This window comes from Carcharhinus amblyrhynchos, chromosome 4, assembly GCF_965287045.1.
Source record: "Carcharhinus amblyrhynchos chromosome 4, sCarAmb.v2.hapA, whole genome shotgun sequence".
Taxonomy (NCBI): Eukaryota; Metazoa; Chordata; class Chondrichthyes; order Carcharhiniformes; family Carcharhinidae; genus Carcharhinus; species Carcharhinus amblyrhynchos.
In genome coordinates, this window is record NC_137327.1 from 41,517,459 (window position 1) to 41,541,068 (window position 23,610).

Consider the following 23,610-nt stretch of genomic DNA (forward strand, 5'->3'; position numbering starts at 1 on the left):
CTTACAGGTGAATATTAAAATTCTGCCAGTTGTACAATGAAGTGTATTCTTAAGTTAATTGTGTGGAAATTTACAATAACATTGGTTGATGGCTGAAGAACTGAAAAATAAATCTATAAAACATATCTTACATTATAACAATATTTTTAATCATTGAGTACAAAATTCACATTGCTGCTTTGATATCCTTCACACTAAATTACATCACAAATCTCTTATGTTTATTTTCAAGGCAAGCAGGGGTATAAGATATACGTGCCCATTAAAATGTAATAATGTTCAAGTCTCAGCAGTATGGATTCAATAAAGCTGTGATCAGATTTGGTGGACATATTATATGGTATGTCAGAAAAACTTAACCAGACTTAACAGATTAATAAAATTTCCATCATATGCACTAGTAGATCTAAATGCAAACCAAAATGATCATGCATTTAGAGTAAGAGCAAATGATGATATTTTAATATTTACAGTTTCATGCCGCTGTTCGGGCTGTCCTCAATTTCTGTACTAACTTGTACTCTTGTCCTAATCAGCAAACAATTCATTTAATCCCTCATTAAATTGCAATCTAATCAACAGTCAGGCTTCTGATATCATTAACACTTGACCACTTCAGGTAGCAATTATTTGTCAATAAAAACACTAAAACAAGTGAAGGTTACATAAAAATAATGAATGCTTGGGGCAACTGGAATAATGATCAAGTTGGACTGCAAATTTAGCATTACAACAATAGGTTAAGACTAGTGGATTTCCCATAGCATTCCTCATAGTAAGTCGCATTAAGCATTAAGGTGCTTTTTTGAATGGCTCAAACTTCAGCAATTGAGAAAAGCACGATTAAGTAATATAACTCGTGCTATCTAAAACTTGCTGTGTACACTGTTGCACTGGCTGCTTCATCTATTGGCAACTTATTGCCCCGGCTTTACTCTTAGCTGTATCCAATCATAGGACTTCCATCCTCAGCCTATGTTGCATTTCATTCCATTTTCAAATTGCAGCTTATTTTAAAAATAAAATTATCACTTGAATGAAGTTTGGATTGGGATACCTTGAAGTCTCATCTTTTACACCAAACTGTTGGAATCTCACCTGGTTTCCTTCTTTACCTTCAGCACTTCACCTTCAGTATACCTCTACTCATTCCTATCAACACTCCATTTCTGGTGGCAAGTTCCTCCTATGGTCGCTACATTATTGTCTGGAATTCTCTCCGTCAACTGCTCCGCCTGCCTTCTTCTCTCCTTATTTTCAAAACCTTTCATCAAACCCACATTTTTGGGCAAGATTTTAGTTACTTTTCAGTTCTCCTTCCTTTGCTTGGCAATTGTCACATTTTTTAAAAGGCTTCCGTGTGTTAAAGGAGTATTGCAAATACACATTGAACATAGAACATAGAACAGTCCAGCACAGTACAGGCCCTTCGGCCCTCAATGTTGTGCTGAGCTATGTCTAAACCCAAGGTCAAGCTATCCCACTCCCTATCATTCTGGTGTGCTCCATGTGCCTATCCAATAACAGCTTGAAAGTTTCTAAAGTATCTGACTCCACAATCACAGCAGGCAGTGTATTCCACACCCCAACCTCTCTCTGAGTGAAGAATCTACCTCGGACGTCCCTCCTATATCTCCCACCATGAACGTTATAGTTATGTTAACTATGAATAGTTCAAAGCAGAAACCCTCATGCATGGCAGAGAAGGGATGATATGCATTAAAAAAGAAAACAGTGACCAGGATTTTCAGTTGTCTATGGGAACAATGACAAGAATGAGAGTTTTTTTGAAATAGCTCTCTCAACAGAATGTCATTGCCCCAGTGCCTCCGGAACACATCTAAATTTTAACAGAATCATAGAATCCTTACAGTGTAGAAGGAGGCCATTCGGCTCACCAAGTCTGCACCAACCACAACCCCACCCAGCCCCGTTCCTGAAACCCATGTATTTACCCTGTTAATCCCCTGACACTAGGGTCAATGGCCAATCAACCTAACCCGCATATCTTTAGACTGTGGGAGGAAACCGGAGCACCCAAAGGAAACCCATGCAGACATGGGGAGAATGTGCAAACTCCACACAGACAGTGAGCCAAAGCCAGAATTGAATCTGGGTCCCAGTGGCAGCAGTGCTAACCACTGTGCCACTGTGCCATGGAGGCAGATGGGAGAAGGGGAGTTGGGAATCCACTTGCCTATAATTAACTGCCGGTTAAGCTCCTTGAGGAGCTTGTAAATGTGTTGAGAGGTTGACTTTCAATCTGTAAATCTCTGAATAATCTGTTGCATGTTCATGCACAGCAGTCAGACTCAATGTGGGCTGACGCTGAAGGTCTTTTAAAAGAAGTGCTGAGAAATTTTAGCGAGTAGCTGGGTGGGGGGTTCGGGGAGCGGTTTGTATATTTTAAAGAAGAAAAGAAAGCTCATTTATTAGTGTCACAAGTTGGCTTACATTAACACTGAAATGAAGTTATTGTAAAAATCTCCAAGTCACCAAACTCAGGTGCCTGTTTGGATACACTAAGGGAGAATTTAGCATAGCTCACGCACATAACCAACACATCTTTAGGACTGTGGGCGGAAATCAGAGTATCTGGAGGAAACTCATGCAGACACATGGAGAACGTGCAAACTCTGCACAGACAGTGATCCGAGCCAGGAACTGAATCTGGGTACCTGGTGCTGTGAAGCAGCAGTGCTAACTACCGTTACCTTCCACTTAGTCACTTTAGCACAGTGAGGCTGCGGGCCATCCAAGGTGAGGAAGCGACAGGCCTCATCATGGCTGCCACCTACCATTAAAGTTTATCCTCCGCGAGCACCTCTCAGCAATATTTGGCACCACTAATTCAGCACTGAGCTCATCTCCAGATCAACTAGGACCTCACTATTTGATGATTGTGTCACAATTTGCAGTTTGCGTCATATGAGGGATGCAGGTGGACAAAAGGATCCGGACTCAAAAATTATCCAGCACCTGATTCTGAGCCTTGATCAAACCCAACATTTCAAGCAAGGTGGATTCTGCAGGTCTTGGCTTCTTGCACTGGCTTAAACAATGCTTCAGAACCTAACGTCTCAGGCAAAGTAACACCATACAACCCAGTTACTGAATTCCAATTTCTGACAGTAAAGTACCTTTCATTGAAATGTTAATTCATCAAGACAAGACTGTCAGTTTCAGACAATGGATGTAACTTTCTCGGAGTGACAATCCATATTGGGTTGCCAATCCCTAACACTTACTTGCACCAGATTTATTCCTGTCTGGCCCAACATTCTGACTCCAGTTGGGTGAGATCCAGGCAGCACCATGAGGTCCAATGTTAAAGTCAAAGAGAGTTGACTCAAAGTGTAGGGGATCCGGGGGACACATTCGCTATTTTGCTGCACTAGCTGCTGTAAAGCAGGTAAGTTTAAAAGTTCATTTGGGAATGACAAATCAGGGAGAAGGTAAGTGTCTAAGGTAGGTGGATAGGATTTGGGGAGGTGACGGGGTTTGGACATTGTGGAGGCCAGACACTGGGGGGAGGGTGGAAGGGGTCAGAAATCAACATGCGTGTGGGTCGGCCTCAGGCTGGCAGCTGAGTTGGGGGAGGTTGGACATCGAAGAGGGCAGTATTGTGGGTGGTCGGTCATTAGAGAGGTGCAAAGGTTGAATCAGGGGGAGCATCCAGCTACGTTTAAATGGGGGGTGGTTATGGGGTTTGGTGTTGGGTCTGGCTGTGGTTAGGGTGAGTTCAGCAGGGCTGGAGGATCAGGTCAGGTTAGGGGAAGGGGGATCAGGCCAGATCGGACAGGCGGAGGGGTGATTCCAGCCAATTCGTGTTGGGAATCAGGCGAGGAGTTTGGGTGGTGGGGGGGAGGGGTGGTGGCAGTGTCCAGCCACGTCAGAAGATGGTCAGGATGGGGGGGTGGCCCAGGGAGGTCAGGGACCGGGTTGGATTGGGATATCAAGAGTGGTTGGGGAGTCATGCTGGGTCAGGGGGTGCCCAACTGGTCTAAGGAGCGGGGGCAGGAGTGGAATGGTGGCGGTGTCAAATCAGGTCAGGAAGGTTCCAGCCAGGTGAAATGAGGGATGGATAGTCAGGCCTGTGTGTAGGGGGTGTGTGGGAGGGGGCGTTGGAAGTGGGGGGAAAATTCCATGGGGTGTCAGGGGTTGGGGAATATTGTGAGGGGAGTGGTGGAATTAGTTGGGATGGGATTGAGAACGAAGGAATACCCTGAAGGGTTAGGATGTCCCATGCGGACTCGGTCTGGATGTTTAAAATAGTTGCACTGACATTAGAAGAGGTTTATTTCCTCTAACTCTTTCAGAGTAATTATTGGTGCAAAATTAGCAGAAACATCCAAAGTTAGTGAGTTAAATCGTTTTGTCTGATATTTCCCAGTGCAATTGTTCAGGTTAGGTTAGAGCTTTTGGACAATTGCCAAATAAACACTTACCTCTGAGAGACATTCCACAATGCATCAAAATGATTTGATTTGCTTTATTATTGTCACATGTATTAATATACAGTGAAAAGTATTGTTTCTTGGACACTGTACAGACAAAGCATACTGTTCATAGAGAAGGAAATGAGATAGTGCAGAATGTAGTGTTAGAGTCATAGTTTGGCTGTAGAGAAAGATCAACTCAATACGGGTAGGTCAATTCAGAAGTCTGACAGCAGCAGGGAAGAAGCTGTCTTTGAGTCAGTTGGTATCTGACTTCAGACTTTACTATCTTTTCCCGATGGAAGAAGGTGAAAGAGGGAATGTCTGGAATGCGTGGGGTCCTTAATTATGCTGGCTGCTTTGCTGAGGCAGCTGGAAATGTAGACAGAGTCGGTGGATGGGAGGCTCATTTACGTGATGGATTAGGCTACATTCCCAACTTTTTGTGGTTCTTTGTGGCACCCCCTGTGAGTACCCCCACAAATCCAACGCTGGGGAGCCAGGAAGTTACAGCCCATTTAATATTTGTTCTAAAAATCTGAAAGCGATCTTTCCAAACCTTTTTCATCTTCCAACTAATATCCAGATGAGTTATTTAAACAAAGATACATTAACGTCAGGTGTATGTATACCTTTAGTTGAATAGTGGCATTCCAATCTTGGAGTCAGAAGCTGAAAGATTCAAGTCCCAATCCAAACAGGCCAGTGGATAGAGACTCAATCATCTTTCTTGAATTTCAACCACTTGGACACAATCCAGCAGCCCCTTAGACATGGGCACAAATCCTGTAGTGGCCTCTAAATCTCACTAAAATGGGATTCACGCTGATAACTTCTCAGTTTGAGATCTTCCCTGTCCCCTGACAGTGACATAATCAAGCTCACACTCTTGGTATCTGTAGATTTAAATAAATTTTAATATAATTAATGATGCCATAGTGTAAATTTTCCCAGCAATGCAAAGGGGGCAGTGCCAAGGGTGCTCTGGCAGAAGGGTAACCCTTTTCCATTGTGGTAGGGGGTGGGGTTGCTCTTGTGTGCAGTGCGGGATGAGATGGGGGAGCTCTAATGCCTGCAAGGGGACAGTGCACAGGTGTTGGCGAGGGGTAGGAGTCTCGATCTCTGTGGCAGGGTGGGCAGGGGGGCATTTAATTTGGCTTTGAGATTGGGGTGTCCTTTGAAATGGCAGACCAATCTCAGAATTCAGGTTTTGCCAGTGTGTTTAACCCACCGCCTCCCCCACTCAGCTGGCTGTGTGATTTGTGTCTCCATTCTGAAAATACACACAGTGCTGTTAACTCAGGTAAGGAAAGATGTCTGTGAAACTGATAAGTTTCACACAGCATTTCCCCTCTGATCCAATGCATTGTACAATGATGGATGCACCAAACGTTTAAAGTGCTGACGCCCAGATGGAGTAACAATTGACTCAGTCGTGGCATTCCATTTCCTATTCAGTTTGAGTGCCATTCCAGATAGCCATGCCAAATGGAGACCTGATTTCCATGGCTCTAGACACTGGATTGGCATCCAATGTGGGGTTGTTGCATCCGAAGTGTACCAATACCCTCCTTCCCTAACGTAATGGGGGAGATATTTATCTCTGGCTGAAGGGGTGACGTATAACATAGGAGGGGCTTTGTTAGTGTAGACAGGAAAGACTTGTTTCCCCTAGCTCAGGAGTCAATTATCAGGGAGCATGGATTTTAAGGTGAGTTGTTGAAGCATTGAGGAAAAATACCTTCACCCAGAGGTTGTTGGGCTTCTGGAGTTTATTGCCCAAATTAGTGGGTGAGACTGAAACACTCAACTCATTTCAGAATGATCTGCACTTAAAGTGCTGTATCCTACAAGGTGCTGGAATGTGGGATTAAAATGAACGGTTAGTTTTGTTTCTCCCTGTTTATGTGCAGACATGATAGGCTGAAAGGCTTCTCTGCACCATAACATTTCACTGATCCATAGGCCTATCACTGCCTCTCCGAATCAGCATTATGACTCAGCACCACTCTCCCTGAAGAGGATACAGCTGGGAAGTGTGTTTTGGAAGATGCTGACAATGCCACAACATCTGGATTCTCCAATGTTACAAGAACAGGGCAGATCCATTTGAATAGGGGTTGATCTTCTTTATGGGTGGTATGGTGGTTAGCACTGCTGCCTCACAGTGCCAGGGATCTGGGCTCAATTCACAGATTGGGTCACTGTTTGTGCAGAGACTGCATGTTCTCCCTGTGTCTGTGTGGGTTTCCTCTGGATACTCTGGTTTCCTCCCACAGTCCAAAAGACGTGCTGGTTAGGTACACTGGACATGCTAAACACTCCCTCAGCGTACCTAAACAGGCATCGGAGTATTGCAACTAGGGTGTTTTCAAAGTAACTTTATTACAGTGTTAATGTAAGCCTACTTGTGACAGTAATAAATAAACTTTAAAAATTGTTAAATGAGTGCAAGCTGCTGTGTGCATATGTGTGAGTGTTGTTGAGTTGCAAGCTATCCAACAAGCTATTTCTGCAGTCTTGTGCTGATTGAAAGTGCTGCTAATGCAACTGGATAGATTCTACATGTGAAATCTCACCTCCAACCTGCGATATACTTACAATCCTCATTTATGATTATGACCTTCAATGAAACACTCCACTGGAGAGATCAATACTATCACACAATCATTTCTACCACAGAATACTTCCAGTTTAGTTTTAGCATAATGGGAGTAACTTACCTTCTTGAATTTAAGTCATGTTCAATCAGCCGACAACTTATCCTCATTTGATTATTACAAAAAAAAGTGATACGGTACATATCCAAACCAGCCCCTTTTATAGATGCTTTTTTCAGGACTAAACACCTAGTTACCTACTTACAGTGAAGGACCTCGTAAATATGAACTTTTAAAAGCATTACATCAAGGACAATAAATCAGCCGCAAAAAGTATGATAATTTTCACTGCGTTTGAAGAAAGGGAAATGCTACTTGCTATTTACATCTCGGGGTAAGACTAGATAGTCATGGTAAACTCAATGTTGAGTTGGCCAATGAATTACAATTTCAGTAACTATCGCCCAATGCTATAAAAGTGACATTTTATTAAAATGAGCCATTTCTTTTATTTTCCCCAGAACGAATAACTGAACAGCCAGATATTACATCTTTGTTTTATACTCCTTTAGGTTGCAAATACAGAGATGAGATCAATGAAAGGCAATATAGATGTGAGTGAATGATTTATGCTGATATATATATGGCATGGCAAAATGGTACAGCTTCCTCAGAAGCGGACGTGACAACATCTGATTTGTATAGCAATTATTGTAAATTTATACATGGACGCATTTGCTTAAAGATGAAGCTATTGATTAGCTTTAATGAAATCTATTGATCAACATAAACAAGTTATACAAATGATTCAAAACATTGACACTGAGTGAGCTACTTTTATGAATATGAAGTCATCTCATTTCTTTAAAAAACACTAATCAAATGCTATAATAGATTTAAAAGAAAATCTATACAACAACTTTATCATGATCAACCATCATATAATGAGCCTGGTGATACCATTGAGAAAGCAACATGCAAAATAACCAATGCATATTATCTTAATGCAGTATTGCTACATTGTTTTAGTCCTTTATACCATTATTAGTGAGCAAAGGGCACAATTCCTTGGAAAGAACCTCATTCCCTGTGTAATAATAATGTTGGCTAGAACTTCATCGAAAGTTAAGTAGTCCTGCTACTGGGACTGAAAGCAGAACACTCCCCCTCACACCTTCCCAACCCAACACACAGGAAGGCTTTGGGTGCAACACAGCTGCCATAGCCTCAGGGAAGGCCATTACTGACACGGGCTCCTCCATTGGCAATGGATTGGCCATAAAGTTCATCTCTCCTCAAGGATCTGCTGGGAGGCCATCAAGGTTCACCTGGAGATCTCCCTACATGATGGCAGCACTTTCCAATGCCAGTAAAATGGTGGTGAGTGGCAGAAAGTGGCCGCAAATTTATTGCTTAACTAATTTAATTGACCACTCACCTCTGGCTACTGATAATCTCCCATGGTAGTGGGAAGATGTTAAGGTCTCCTCCCAAATTCATTTTATGAAGGCTCACATCTCCTAGCCCATTTTGAGAGTGGGTAAAATCCAACCCATAAGATTGTATCTTTATCACTTCAGTATTATGCCGTCAATTATTTTAACCCAGCCGCATTGCAGCTCAAAGAAAAGTCTGGACATGGGCGTCAAAGTGAGGATTTTAATCCTGATAACATGGTAACAGTTATGGAGCAAGAAAATAACAATAGCTAGATGATCCCCAGTCATTACTGATGAAAATTCTCTGATGGTCTAAATTCTTAAAACTTCCTTTATAACGTTAAACTTTTAAAGCTATTTTTAAAAATTGTTTCATGTATTTCATGTTGCATATTTGAAGGTCTGTTTTATCTTTAAAGAACATAAAAATATTTCTGGATAATAGAAAAATCCATGATCCTTCCGGGCTTGCTTAAGTATGTTATTTCCTTGAAACTATTATCAACAAAAGAAAACAGTCGATATTTATAGCCGTTTGTTTTTGACTATGAGCACATCGCAAACTGAACAGTTTAAGTTCTGGCATTAGGCTACGTTCCACATTACACTTGGCTTGTTTACTTAACCCTTTAAAAGTATGGAAACCTTTATGCAACACATCTAAAACTAACATGATTTAAATAACTAAAGCATAGATGAGTTTTTAATTTGAACATAGAAATTTGCAAAGTTACAGGCAAAGGACTTGGAACTGGAATTGGTGGAATTAATCATGTAGAGATCTATTACAAATATCACAGGTTGAATAATGGTCTTCTGTGCTGTAACCATTTTATGATCCTATATTACAATATTATTATGTTAGTGGTATTGTCACTGGACTAGAAATCCAGAGACCCAGGGTAATGCTCTGGGGACGCAGGTTCAGATCCTACCATGGCAAGTGGTGAAATTTGATTTCAGTAAATATCTGAAATTAAAAATCTAATGATGACCCTAAACCATTGTTGATCATCGTAAAAACCTACCTGCTTCACTAATGTCATTTGGAGAAAGAAACCTGCTGTCCTTACCTGGCTTGGCCTACATGTGACTCCCGAGCCACAGCAATGTGGTTGAATCTCAACTGCCCTCTGAAATGGCCTAACAAACCACTTAGTTCAAGGGCAACTAGGGCTGGACAATAAATGCTGGCCCTGCCAGGGATGCCTACATCTCCTGAACAAATAAAAGAAAGCTTACGTTTACACAATAAACATCTTGGAAGGCAGTTCACAAAAATTACTGAGGCAAGGGAGTAGATATTAGGATCTATGACAAAAGGGAGGTGCAGGAACTGAGGTAATTCCAGATTCTTCTTGAAGACATCAGGAGACGAAAAACTGAGATGCAATGCCAGAACTATTGATTGGGAATTTGAACTTGGAACGGCACTGTGGGTGCAAAGTCTTGTGAGACTGACATGATTTTCCCTGCCCCTCTCCAGTGAAGTAACAACTTTGTCACTTAAAAAGGTTGGCAACCTTATTTGAATAAATTATAATAACATTAAAAGACTTCTGCTCCATATTGTCCCCCCCATATTAGGGTCACCCTTCCCTTGCTGACATGGCACTATGTCAGCGAGATTAACGACAGGTTTTTAAAATGAGAACCAAGTGAACAGAACCCACTGTGGATGCACAGGTAAATACAGCCTCAGGTGGAGAGACATGTCCAGGCAGTATCAGGTGGAGGGGGTCCATGGAAAGGTTGCCAGTAGACACATGGGGAGCTTTGTTGTTTTTCTTTTGATCAGAGATCCCTTTTAAAATGGCACCCCTATTTTGGGACTCCTGATGTTGCATGCTTTTTCCATCCCTTCCTTGCTAGCATGATGGCAAGACCATTCCTCCATTTTCCTTTGCACCAAGTGCTAGATTGACAAACATCCCACTGCTTCCACCACTGATGCAGAGAAGCAGCAACATGTAACATTTACAGGATGTACTATGGGACCTCACCAAGGTTCAGTAGGCAGCACCTTCCAAACCCACAACAAATATCATCTGGAAGGATACATAGGTTGATCATCAATCTGCTTGGCAATGCCACAAATGCTCCTTCCCTGGCCATCAACTCTTGGGGTGGGACTCAAACCAAGAGCTTCTGGCTCAGAGATAGGGATGCTACTCTCTGGTCCATGAGACCTTCTTACCAAAGTTTCAGGTCTGGCAGCACCAGTCACATTTCATAATGAGACCACAAGAAAGACCACCTCGGTCCTTAAAGATTCCAAATGACCCATCACAGCCAGACCCTCTCACTTACACTTGTTTCTGAGGAAGAATCGAGGAGAAAATTAGAATGTACAGCAGGCAGAATGTACTGTTTGACACCGGTCATAACTGGGTTGACTAATGAATGAGCCAAAGGGTCTGTACGGCCAAACGCTGGGGATGAAGAGGCATAGGCTCTGTTAAGAAATTAGCCGAACACAAAAATAGCATACAACCATTGGATCAGTTTCATTTAAGCGTTGGATGTATCATTATCTAAGTTACTTTGTAGTCAATGCTACAGGCCTATTTCTTTCTGCATTTTAGTACAGGCTTGTGTAAGGTGGGAGAGTTTTCAATGTGATGTGAGGAGTCCTCAAATGTACTTGTGCTCAGGGCCCCATGAATTCTGTACCTGGCACAGGTCATATCGCCATGTTTCACATTAGGATGCTCATGGGTTAAAAAATAACAATCATAAACATATGTGAATTGTCCTATTGTACATCCATCCCGAGTAGGCTAAACTCTATAAAGCACCTTGATCATTGTCCGATTCAAGTTTCACCAGTCCAGATGGGCAAGGATCAAATCTCAAATTTTATTACCGACAATCTTCAGGCTGCAGACATGCAGATTGCTGACGAAATGATCCAGAAAACATTCACAATTTCTGTCTGTACCGTTGCACAACCAAAGTTTCCAAGGTCAACCAGCTTGCATGAACCTTTAAAGGAATAAGTGATATGGATTACAGATACCATAAATTACCACCAGCTATCTCAACCTTCTAGGTCACATTGTCACAACCTTGCTATGTTACAAAGAGGTAAAGTTCTCCTGGATTAGTTTGACTGTGCTGTAATCTACAAAGGGAACTTGACTGGCAACTGCATCTTGTCAACACCCGATGTCCAAGCAAATGCATTTTGACAGCTTTAACATGGTTCCTTTCAGCTCATGAGTGTAACTGGTATGCTGGCACCACATCATGTCAAAGTGCACAAGTTCAACTTCTACAATAGAAGAAAACAGCAACGTTAAACTGAAATGATCTGCCATCAAATCATAATTTCACTTGATGTTGCACAGCAAGTAATAGATCTCAAACAGACATGCCCTGAACTGGCTTTACTTTATCATTTCTGTTCAGATTTGAACATAATCAGTGAACCAAACAAAAATAATTTGACCTAAGTTAACCTATGTGCTGGCCCAAATATAGAGTCAGAACCATCTCCAAAAGCCTTCAATTACCACCACATCTTCCATTGCTTTCTCCTACAGTTTTAACCCATGCGTCAGTTTTGTAAAGTTTCAATCCTCTGATTGATTGTTGCATTCCATTTAATTTCAAATTCCTCCCAAAATAAGGGTTTTGACGCAGAAATGGCAAAAGTATGTTTCTGCCTTGTTATCTTCTAGCAACTTCATTGAAGGATGAACTTACCCATAGCAATAAGTTTCTTTTCATACTGTTAATAAGTTAATAAGTTTCTTTTCATACTGTGCTACCTACCATGCTGCTCCTTTCTGTCCCTTTCCCACCACTCCACTCCCCTCCCCATCACGCTCATAGGTGATGCTCTCCACTTATCATAAAAATGCTTGTTTTTAAACTATTGGGCGATAGAGCTGCCCAAACCTGTGTTCAGATGTATGCTTAGCTCACCTAAGCAGGACAGTTAATGTTTCAGGCAACTGAAAAGCTGTCACATAAGAGGCTTGTAGAAAATTTCAAAGGGAAGGGGAAGGGGAACAGTGATAGAACAGGTTAAAAGAATGAAGAACCAAAATGCAAGGATTAGTGTATCCAAAGGAATGCTGGGTCTGGTTGTATTTTTGACATCCGCAGGGATTTGGACTTGAGCATAGTTGGGGGGTGGGGCTGGGAAAGGGATAGGGTTGGAGGTTACAATATTGAAACTTGTTTTAAACAAACCTCAAAAAAGTACAGTTTGCAAACAGAGGAACAAACACATGTAACTGATAACAATGTCAGCTTTTATTTATACCCAGTTGATTGGATAAAGATCACCTGAGTGCTTGAAGGAAGAAAATGCAAGACTATATTTTAAATTTTAATGAAGAACCATTGACCAAAGCAACTTTCCCCCACACATTCACATCATTGGCTATCTGAGTAACTCGGAGTAAATGTTGTCCTACTGAAGGGCATTTAACATGTCAGATAACTTCTGTAGCTTTTGCATTTGTTTGGATATTTATTCAAAAACTAAAGCATCACTATGGATCATGGTAACTGGGCAATGGATAAAAGGCACACACTGAGAGGGGCATACACGCGATGGGTCGTACTGGGGCTGCTCTTGGTTGTTCGAGATTGGCCTAGTGCTTCATGTCGTTAGTGTGTGCCTAAACTGGACCAGATACTGGGCAAGACGACAGCTCAGTGACCATCGCTGATTGCTGTGCAGACACATGGATTTGGGCCGGTGTCTGTGGGAGTTTGCGCATTCTCCCCGTGCTTGCGTGGGTTTTCTCTGGGTGCTCCGGTTTCCTCCCACACCCCAAAGATGTGCTGTTAGGCTGATTGGCAGGAATAAATTGTCCCTGACTCAGTTTCCCTCAATCTGGATGGCCATAAAACATTAGACAAGGGTCGTGGGTGGAGAGGGGGACTGGTGGTGTTGAGATGGCAGCGCGGGCTTGTTGGGCCGAAGGGCCTGTTTCCCGGGCTGATTTTGTTCTTTGTTCTTTGCTAGCCCCTAATAGAATGCAAGGGCTAGTGGAGGGGGGAGGAGGGTGGGGGGAGTTTGCAACCAGTGGTCTCCCTTGATAGCCTGCCATTGGGCCTGGTCAATTTGCCCATTACAAGTTCTAGCAGCAGGCAGTTGAGATTGTTTGACCCAACTGTCTGCCCCTCTTCCATGGCCACATTCACACCCAGGACGTCTGTCTAGGCGTTTGAGGCATTCCGTGACCAGTAGGCACTGCTGGGCCTGGAATGCGTTATATCATCCAAAAAATTTGTTAAGTTTCCTTTGAAGTTTTAGTTTTGTTACAGTGCCCCTCTGAAGGATTGTTAGTTAATTATCAGTTTGATTATTGTTTGCTCAAAGGTGTATAAAGAGAAGTATTATCAGCTGAGAGACATTTTCATTTAATAAGTTTCCTTTCATAATTTATGTTTTGTTATAATAACCTCAAAGTGCCCTTTTAAATTGTCGATTTATTTATTGGATTAACTAAAAGAGTATAAAGAAATACTTATTGATATTGGTAGTGGGTTGCAATGTCTCGACTTTGCAAGTAAAGATAGGTTTATGTTTCCTCCTTTAGGAACTGACTGTAAGAGGTTTAACATAGTAGCAGAGATTGATTGTTCCAAGATGAAGATTGGAAACTAGAGGTGTGATTCTCTGCCCTCACCTTGACGACAGGAAGTGGTGCGTCATTCGCAGGCAACGGGTTCCTCTGGTCTTGCCACTGTCATTGGGAATTCACACTGAAGCCACTGCACACTGCTGGGAAACCCCCAGCAAAGGCAACACCACTGGCGGAACCAGGGAATCCCGCCAATGTGAATGGCTGGAGAATTCCAGTCAAAGAAAATGTTTTTGAAGACAGAAGATTGCAATCTAATTGCCTTTGTGAAGAATAGCTCAAACCAAGCGTAAATTACGACCAGTGGGAAAATGAAGTGGACATCCAGACATAGATTACATCCCAACCAAAGAGGAAGCATGGTATAGTTTTGACATTGCCACTTTCTAACTGAAGTAAAATCAAAAGCAAAGTGCTTTGTGAGCTACAACCCCATTAGTTGGGGGCTGATGAAAGTTTGTATCTTCTATTAAGCTTCATGGATGGAATTTACAAGAAAAATAACCTCTTATGTGCCTATGATACATGGTCAGACTTAACAGATTTTGAAAGACAGCATCCCATGGAAGAACATATCATGAATTTTAACAGACTGTAGAAAATATTTCAGAAATTTAGAGATTACTTGTTCAATTCTATTTCAAATTACTGGATTGTGCTCAGGTGTTGCAAATGAGCCCCTGGAGGTGAATTTTACAGTCCCGCCTGCCACGGGAATCAGAGCGGGAGAGGGGCATTGAGCTTGGGTGGGATTTTTCGGTTTCGGAGCAAGCTAGACCAGAAGATCCCACCCCTGGTCTCAATGAAGATTAGTTTTTGGTATTAGGCTGCCTTGTGGAGCAATTGTCTGCTACTTAGAAAAAAGTCCTTGGGGAGCAGTCAATTCCAGTAGTCTTCACCGCATGAATTAAACATTTTGCAGTGTCATGAAGGATGGGAGACTCAATAATTGTGGAATTTCAATATCATCCATTTAATGGAGACAAGCACCAGTAAAAGGAAGAGTTACAGACAGAAGGAATGAGGATGTAAATACTTTTATCATTCCTGGAAGCCATAACAGATGACAGGATTGGAACTGAAGTAGCAGGCAAATGAACCCCAGGAATGTCCAATGAACAGTTTAAAGATGCTTCAGGTATGGATCAATATTAAGTGATGAACTGACCAAAGCAGAACAGCAGGGATCTCAAAGTGATGCATGAATTTGGAGGCTGAATATGATAGTGATCAGTTTGAAGGAATTGTACCTGTCATAAGAAATTTTAGCTCAAAGATATGTACTAATCATAGATTAATTTAACAATGTAATTTGAGGTAGTGTTTGTACTTCCACAGTGTGTAACTAGTTAAAATGTTATCTAGATAAAATTGATACAAGGTAAGGGAGTATGATTCTATTTGTTTTAGGTTCAGGGATGATGACTCATTGATGCAAATTAATTGGAATAATTCACCTTATTATTGCTAATGTAATTTCTAAAGAGATACCTTTGCTGTTAAGCCTTCCATGAAAAAGGCACAAATGATAGTGGCCATGCAGCATGACAATGCAATTGTTTTTGAAAAATCAGTAGATGTATAGTTTCCCCAATCCAGGCATTATTGTACCTCCTTAACAAAATCTGTTATTTCTAGTCAGAATGGTAGAAAAGTATTACTGGAATCAAGTAATCAGAACCAGAGCAAGAAATAAACAAATTAACTTAAAGCTGCATTGAATTTTCTCATCCTTGTCAAAGATTAACAGTCCTGCTAACGGATGCAGATGTGATTGCAAGGTATACAAGTTCATTGAAGAGATTAGTACAAAATTTAAAATCTATTGGAGGCCACCACCGAGTCCTATTGTGATTAGCCATGGCACATGACTTTAATGAGGTAATTGCGGTAGAGCTAATGGTATGGGACAAATACAGGAATATTTTACAGACATGGTAACCAGATTCCTTCTTTTTACAATAATACATGATAAAGACAAATGGGTGATTGTAGATAAATGAATGGCAACTGGACTTGGGGCACCAGCTAAGTTTCTGACGGTGCAGGATGGGAGTGTGAAATTGCACTTGTTAATTTTGCATGTGTGAGGATGTGAACATTATGTTCATTAATGCCACAGCTGAAAAGTCCTTTTTAGCAATGGACTCTCAAGGACATCACATGGTGACGGATGATACGCTGCATAAAATCTTATCAGATAAACCAAATTGCTTCTGCACATGCATGGATGGTGCATGCAAAGAATTCACTTGCAGGTGTAGTCCCTATTAATTAGCCAATGGGAGGAATCCCAAATTAATCTCTACGTGTAGGGAGAAGGCCTTCCCTCAAATGTTGAGGTCTCAGAGAAAATTCTGAGAACCCCATGGCATCCTTTAAGACCATCTGAGAAAGACTTCAGTTCTGGGGAGACAGTGTATTGCAAAAGGCAACAATTACAAACTCTTAGAATTTGAATATCTGATAGGTGATAAGGGACTCTGCACTTTACATATTCATGTTTTACAATGATGGTCCAGAGAAACAGAATACAATGGATCAGGGGCTGGATGGCAGTTGGCGGAGTGATCAATCCATGCTGGAAAGTGCTATCACATCTAAAGACCCATTGCCAAAATGGATGCTCAATTGACATTTGTTCCAAAAGGGTCCGGAGAATGGAGGGATGCAGTTATTGAGGGATGTGCAGGAAAAGCTACTGGCAAATATATATATTGGTTCAATGTTCAAGATGATGGTCTTTGAATAGGGTAAAGGTACAGAAATCATGGTGCGAGTTCAATAATGTGTCTGAGAGTGACTCTTGTGATATAAAATGATCACTTGTTAAAGCAAGAGATCTTATAGGAGTAGCCCCAAAAGACAAAGCACAAATAGTAGCCATATCTTAATATTTACAAAATGAAATTAGGGCGATGGAATGGTGCTGGAAACAGGAGTCCTCCTCGCCGTGGAGTTTTGGTGGCTGCCGATAACTTACAGGGAAAAGTAAGACAGGCAAAACCAAAGGAATTGATCATGGCTTCTTCAACCATAGTTTGTGACTGTCCAAAACTGTAATGGCTGCCATAGAGAAAAGACTCCATCCTGGGAGTGGATCCAATGCACTATGATGTATTTTTTTTGCCTCTCGCTGAATCAAATGGGAATCCCGTATGGAGAAATAGTAAGTGGGGGATAGTGTGAAGACAGGGTGGTGCCAGGAGGTAGCCTCTGCACATCTTAAAACTCAAACTTATCATTGGTATGCAGCACCTGAAGCTTTGGCAAGCACAAATTGGAATAAAGCTGCAAAGTAACAGTAAGTGCCTTTTTCTTAACAGTCGATAACTAATTGCCAAGAAATATAATTACAATGGTTTTTGTTCATAGGATTAAAGCTTCAAATTGCGCTAGGATTACACTCATTTTGACATCACGTAATACTCCTCAACATCAGGGATAACAATTTCAATAACTTTGTACCCAAATAATTATGCAGAACTGTGAGGCATAACTAGAATCTGAATTTTTTTGTGCATTACTACTTCCACTCGATGCTTTCCTGTCCAATCCTCTCCTGAGCCCTGGCTCGCATTGTGAGAGAGAAATGGGAGGTTTGGGCAAGGAAGCAGAGATGCAGAGAGTTGACGAGACGGCAAGAGATGGCCTGTCGGAGAGGCAGTGAGCAGGTGGCAAATGGAAAGGGTTAGCTTAGCCACTTCTATGTTTTAAATGTTATTTGAAATAGGAATTTAGCATTTCAAATTATAGGGCGTTTTAATTTTTTTAAGGAGGAACCCAGTGGCAATGTGATTTCATGGTGTTTTATTTTGATACTTGGATATGGCAGTGAATCTTAATATGCTGCTTTTTCAATAGTACAGTAGTGAAGGGTATTGTCTGGCTGTTTTGTTTCATTTTGGCACTTCAATAGTAAAATAATAACAGTTGTTATCCTGCTGTTTTGTATTATTCCTCCCCCCTGCCACAACCCCACCACGACCCTCACCCTCCAACAACTTTGGGGATACACCAAGTCTGAGGAGTAAAAATGGGGTCACACCAGGAAAAGTTCTGGAAGAAGTAAATTAGTTAGTTGGAAGGAAGTACCAGATCGTATAGATGGATTTGTATTGAATAGATCCTTGCAAAGGGGGTGTAAGGCTGAAAGAGAGGCTTGTTGATTGGGATTTTGAAGAGTTATTAGGTGGATGTTAGGAGCAGTTGTTAGAGTGGACACTCCCACAGTGGGAAAAGTAATCCTCAAAGACTTTTATCTTTAGCTCTTTTGGCCACATATTGGTGGGAACATAACTCAACTGACATAAAAACCAAGACCAGAATCTTATCATCATTCGTGCCAGCAGGATTTTCCCATCCCGCTGCAATGAACGGAGATTTGGCTGAATGACTCGTAAGATTGCGCCCACCATTTCTACAGGGTGAAAAATTTCAGGGGAGTGAAAGCAATGCAAAAGCGAACCTATGAAAACTAAATAAATGCATTTATTGCCTGAACGGTCTCTCCTGGCGTGTGATATTTTTCGGTGAGCTCCTTTGCACTAGAAGTTGACTGGGTTCACCTAAAAAGCAGTGCTTAATTGGAGTCTAAACTATTCAGGCAGTTTCATGATGTTTGGGGATGATTTATGGGGCGGGACGATGGAATTTGAGAAATGTTCTTAATATCATTAAAGTGGAATACAAGAGTTTTGGTTTCGGCGTTAATGCAGAATAGATTTGGTATAGCTTTGAATTAGCTATTCTTAAGAGAGTCTTACTTCTATGCTGGTTGTCACCTTTCCATGTTGTTTTATTTTAACAGGAAATTGAGCAGTTGCAAAGATTGATTAGTCAGTTGAATTGGTAATGAAAGTTGGATGCTACTTCTGGTGTTTGGAGCTAAGTACCACGATAACATTTAGGAATTTTTAAGAGCAAATAAAACATTAAAAAATTAAAATAGAGACTTGTTCATCCTTGGGTGACCCAAAGAACGTGAAATCAGTGATATTTGTGATGTTTCTCATGCCAATCTTCCTGATAGATATTCAAGTACAGCAACCTTCGTAATATTTTTGGTGATTAAAAAATAAAAGGAAATGTTGTCTTTTAGTCTGGTAAACCAAGAAAAGAAAATGATTGTTAAAAGTATTTCAGCTGCAGAAACATTGGCTCTTCTAATGGAAACGAGCTGTTATGTCAAATGTTTTAAGGGAAACTTTATGAAAATCAATTTCCAATTGAATATTACATTGACAATCTTTCCCTGTGAGATAACATTCACTTGAAAACAAAAGTGAAAAAAGATTAATGATTGACCTTGCTTCATATGAAACAATTGTTAGAAGAAAAGAAATCTCCAAGATCAAAAGAGTTGACACATGTATTCTGATTAGGTGAGGAATGGCTCCCTTCTTTCCCCAATCCTCATTTGACCACAACTGTTATTTTCTTAAAAAAGGATATGCTTGCCAATTCAGTGAAAGCTGAACCGTTTGTGGGCTGTGACTGTATGTGACCCAAATAGACAGGTTTCCTTGAGTTTTCAGAAACAAGGGAGGGTTGCATTGATTGTACTGATCCAATAAATAATAAGCACACATACATGTTACAGAATGGGAGGCTAGATTAAGTGACATGGTTTCTATGGGCTGATGACCTGACTGGATCCAGGCTGAACTTTGAGGTCCTGCTGTTAGAGGCTTTAGGGCAGTTTGAAGATGAAAATATAGACAGGGCCAGGAAGATAAATCTTGGGTCTGAGTGCTTCTCTTGAGTCCAAATCCCCTCATTCCCATATTTAAAGTTTTAAGTTTATTTGTTAGTGTCACAAGTAGGCTTACATTAACACTGCAATGAAGTTACTGTGAAATTCCCCTGGTCACCACAATCTGGTACCTGTTCAGCTGCAGTGAGGGAGAATTTAGCATGGCCAATGCACCTAACCAGCACATCTTTCGGACTGTGGGAAGAAACCAAGGCACCCGGAGGAAACACACGCATAGAAAGAACATACAGACTCTGCACAGACAGGGACTCAAACCGGTAATCAAACCTGAGTCTCTGGCACTGTGAGGCAGCAGTGTTAACCACTGTGCCACCGTGCTGCCCCATGTGTGGTATTTGGCTGGGGCGGGGGGCAGCAGGGATGGAAATTCCAATGGCAGTCCCAAATTCTATCCAGCAGGATTTCGCTGATGGATTGACCTGCCACCTGCCAATGACGGAACAGGAATCCCGACTTTGAAAGTCAGGACTCTAATTAAATACATTTAAATCTCATTATCAGGCCTTTGTGCCTGATCATCATCCTCCCATCCCTCCCCTCATTAGATTCACAATAGTATGAGGGTACACTGATGTGAATCACATGACATAGATCTGGCAAGCAGAACCCACTGGGGGCCCTGGGGGAAGGGGCAGGGTCATGCCCAGGCACTGCCCTTTCACACTGCCCCCTAACACAACCCTGGCTCTGCCCATGCACTGTCTCCTGCAGTTCTGGAATATTATTGCTTGAGCTGGAGCTCAGAGATTTACAGAGATTAATGAGTCTGTTAACAAAACGCACTGCTCCAGATTCCCACCCTCTCCATTGGACTATCATGTGACTTCTGCAAACCTTAAATCAATCTGCTGCCTTACCTGATGTTAAGAGCTTAAATGAGTTTTCTCTCCGCAACTGGCTGCTCTATCCAACCTTGAAGTGCTCGATGCTGGAAGTGGGTAGCTGAAATAGGAACAGTATTTCTTTCCATCAGCGGTGCTGTCTCAAATTTTGATTAGTTATTTTAGCAGCCAACAAAGAAACTGAAAAAAAGTTCATGACTTCCACAGAAAGTGCTACTTTCCGCTCAACCAGTTATGTCATGTAAACTGCAAAGGTTTTACACACTTTTGAATGGGGTTTGCTTGTCTGAGCCAAGCCATTCAGTAGCCTAGCTGAAAACTGACAATCCTCATTGGGCCTATTGGATTGCAGCCAATATAAAATCCACGCTGACAGCGTTGTGAAATGAGCTGCTTCAAATTCTGTGACAAAAATAAAATAACTAATGTTTCAGAATAACTTCCAGCAATAATGCAGTAATTATATAGCTTTACACACAATCTCCAATGTCAGCACATTTATCAACTCATCTTATGGGATTTGCAGCCTACGTTTGGTCATGAAAATAATCTTTCATAATGTGCTAAATATTTTCGGGGACCATTTTGTCATGAGAGAACAGGAAAAGTGAGTGCAATAAATTCAAATGGTGGAGTTAAAGATCTCAAAAGCAGGGAGGCACCAAAAGAGAGAAAAAAAACTGGTAGCAAATTAAGTCTTGAAAAACGCACGCAAGTTATATCTGAAAAATGTTTACCAGCTTCACTGAGCTGTTCAGTTAATTCAGGGCAGGAAGTAAAGACCTGTCAAACATACATCTGATTTGCACCTTAAAAGCATGATACAGTGCCGATCAAAAGCACTTAATTGAAAGATTTTAAGCGCAAAAATTAGAAGAGCCTGGTCACTGCAGGATTCATATGAATTACATGGAGTTAGTTAAAACCAGCTGTTTCACTCCAAGGCAGATAATCCAATAATAAATGACTACATAAGTGTCAGCCTGGTTCAGCAGTAGTATTCTCACCTGAGTTAGAAGGTTGTTGTGGGGTCAAGTCTCACTTCAAGACTTGAGTAGATAATCTAGGCTGATACTTCAGTTTTGAGGGAATGCAGCGCTATTTCACAAGAGGTGTTAACCTGAGCCCCCGTCTGTCTATTCAAATGGATGTAAAGTCCCATGTTACTTTCTTCTTAAAAGAGCAGGGAATTTTGCTGCTTACAGTAGTGGCTGGTCGTGGATCTTCCTGCACAATATAATACTATGTGCATGTTGGGTGCTGCATTTGCCTGCATTCATAAAAATGACATAACTTCAAAAACTAATTGATTGGCATTGGAACACTTATGTCATGAGGATATGCTCGATATACTACAAAAATACAGCTTGTTTCTTTTATGGAAAAGAGAAGGCGGCTATACTTTAAGCATTAGGATATCAAAAGGCAAGAAGCTAGAAATCAAACAACTGAAGCTCTGAAATTAAATTTACTGGTGTTTATAGATATGTAATGGCAGAACAGTGATTAGCACTACTGCCTCACAGCACCAGGACCCAGGTTCCACTGTCTGTATAGAATTTGTACCTTTTCCTCATGTCTACATGGGTTGCTTCCAGGTGCTCTGGTTTCCTCCCACAGTCCAAGGATGTGCAGATTAGGTGGATTGGCCATGCTAAATTGCCCCTTAGTGGTCAGGAAGATTAGCAGAATGAACATGTGGGGTTATGGGGCTAGGGCTGGGGAGGGATTGTTGACATTGAGCTGACTGGCCTCCTTCTGCACTGTAGGAATTCTATGAAATATGCAATGTTTTCCTTAAATGTATTGAAGAAACCATTTGATTGCAGTTCAAGGTCATTTTGATGTAACATGGTAGCCAGATGACATCATTCAGCATGAGCTAATGACATGTTACTCAAGAGGGAGACTGAAGCTTTTTTGATTATACCTAATTCATAATTGTTACTTATAATATCCTATACTGCTTAAAGATTAACTGTTGTACTTTTTAAAATATTAAGATTAAAGAGTAGATTTTACTTCCTCGAATCCGTCTGCCAGTTAGTGGAATGTTTGGGATTTGTTATCTAATATTCTATTTCCTGCTTTCAAATTCGAATTTCGAACTGACACTTCAGATGGGATTTTTCAGCCGTGCTCGCCTCAAGACCGGAAAATCCTGCCTGAGGTCAACAGACCTTTGTGTGGTCCGCCAAATTTTCTCACCCTCCCGCTATGATTCCTGTAGTGAGCGGGATGGGAAAATTCCATCCTTTGTTTTCTCAGCATGTGACATGCCCCATTGGCTCTCAACCTGATCATAATGTTCAAATGTAAATATTATATTTGTGCCAAAAATCTTCACACTCACACACACGTGCACACACATACACGCAGGCACACATACACATACACGTGCACACACACACACACACACACACACACACAAGCATGCACACACGGAATCTTCACCTTGAAATAAAGATTTTCTGTATTATATTTCTGTTCCATTTTCAAAAGGTATCAATGGAAAACCAGTTTTTGTAATGTTATTTCTGATATTAAGAAAGCACTGAAAGAGGAAAGGGTTGATAAAATAAAATTAGTTTGAAGTGTAGTCCATGTGGAAAGCTATTAAATAAAGTGACAATCAATAGCTCTTTTAACAGTGGGTACAATCAATGTGCAGTTGACAGACTGAACACATTTAAGGTTATCAAATGTCTCAGGACAAAAAGGAAACATTCTTTCCATGTTTTGTTTTCTTTCCTTGCACGCAAAGCAAGTCCCATTTTTTATCACTTGCTTCCCACAACACCATGTGAAAAGATCACGTTAGGAAAAATACCATGACAGAAAGCAGGCTTCCACTATCTCATCTGTTCGTAACAGGTCAAAAAATGAACAAACACAGGCTCTCCCAACA

General features: G+C 41.2%; 1 long non-coding RNA gene across 1 annotated transcript; it reads right to left on the bottom strand.

Annotated features, from left to right (window-relative positions):
- Positions 1-7,585: 7,585 nt before the first annotated feature.
- On the bottom strand, positions 7,586-21,966 carry LOC145342558 (uncharacterized). The gene is made up of 3 exons (XR_013886565.1): positions 21,710-21,966; positions 20,718-20,802; positions 7,586-11,463 (listed from the first exon to the last, which is right to left on the bottom strand). It is a non-coding gene; the product is annotated as an uncharacterized LOC145342558 (long non-coding RNA).
- Between the last annotated feature and the right edge of the window lie 1,644 nt (positions 21,967-23,610).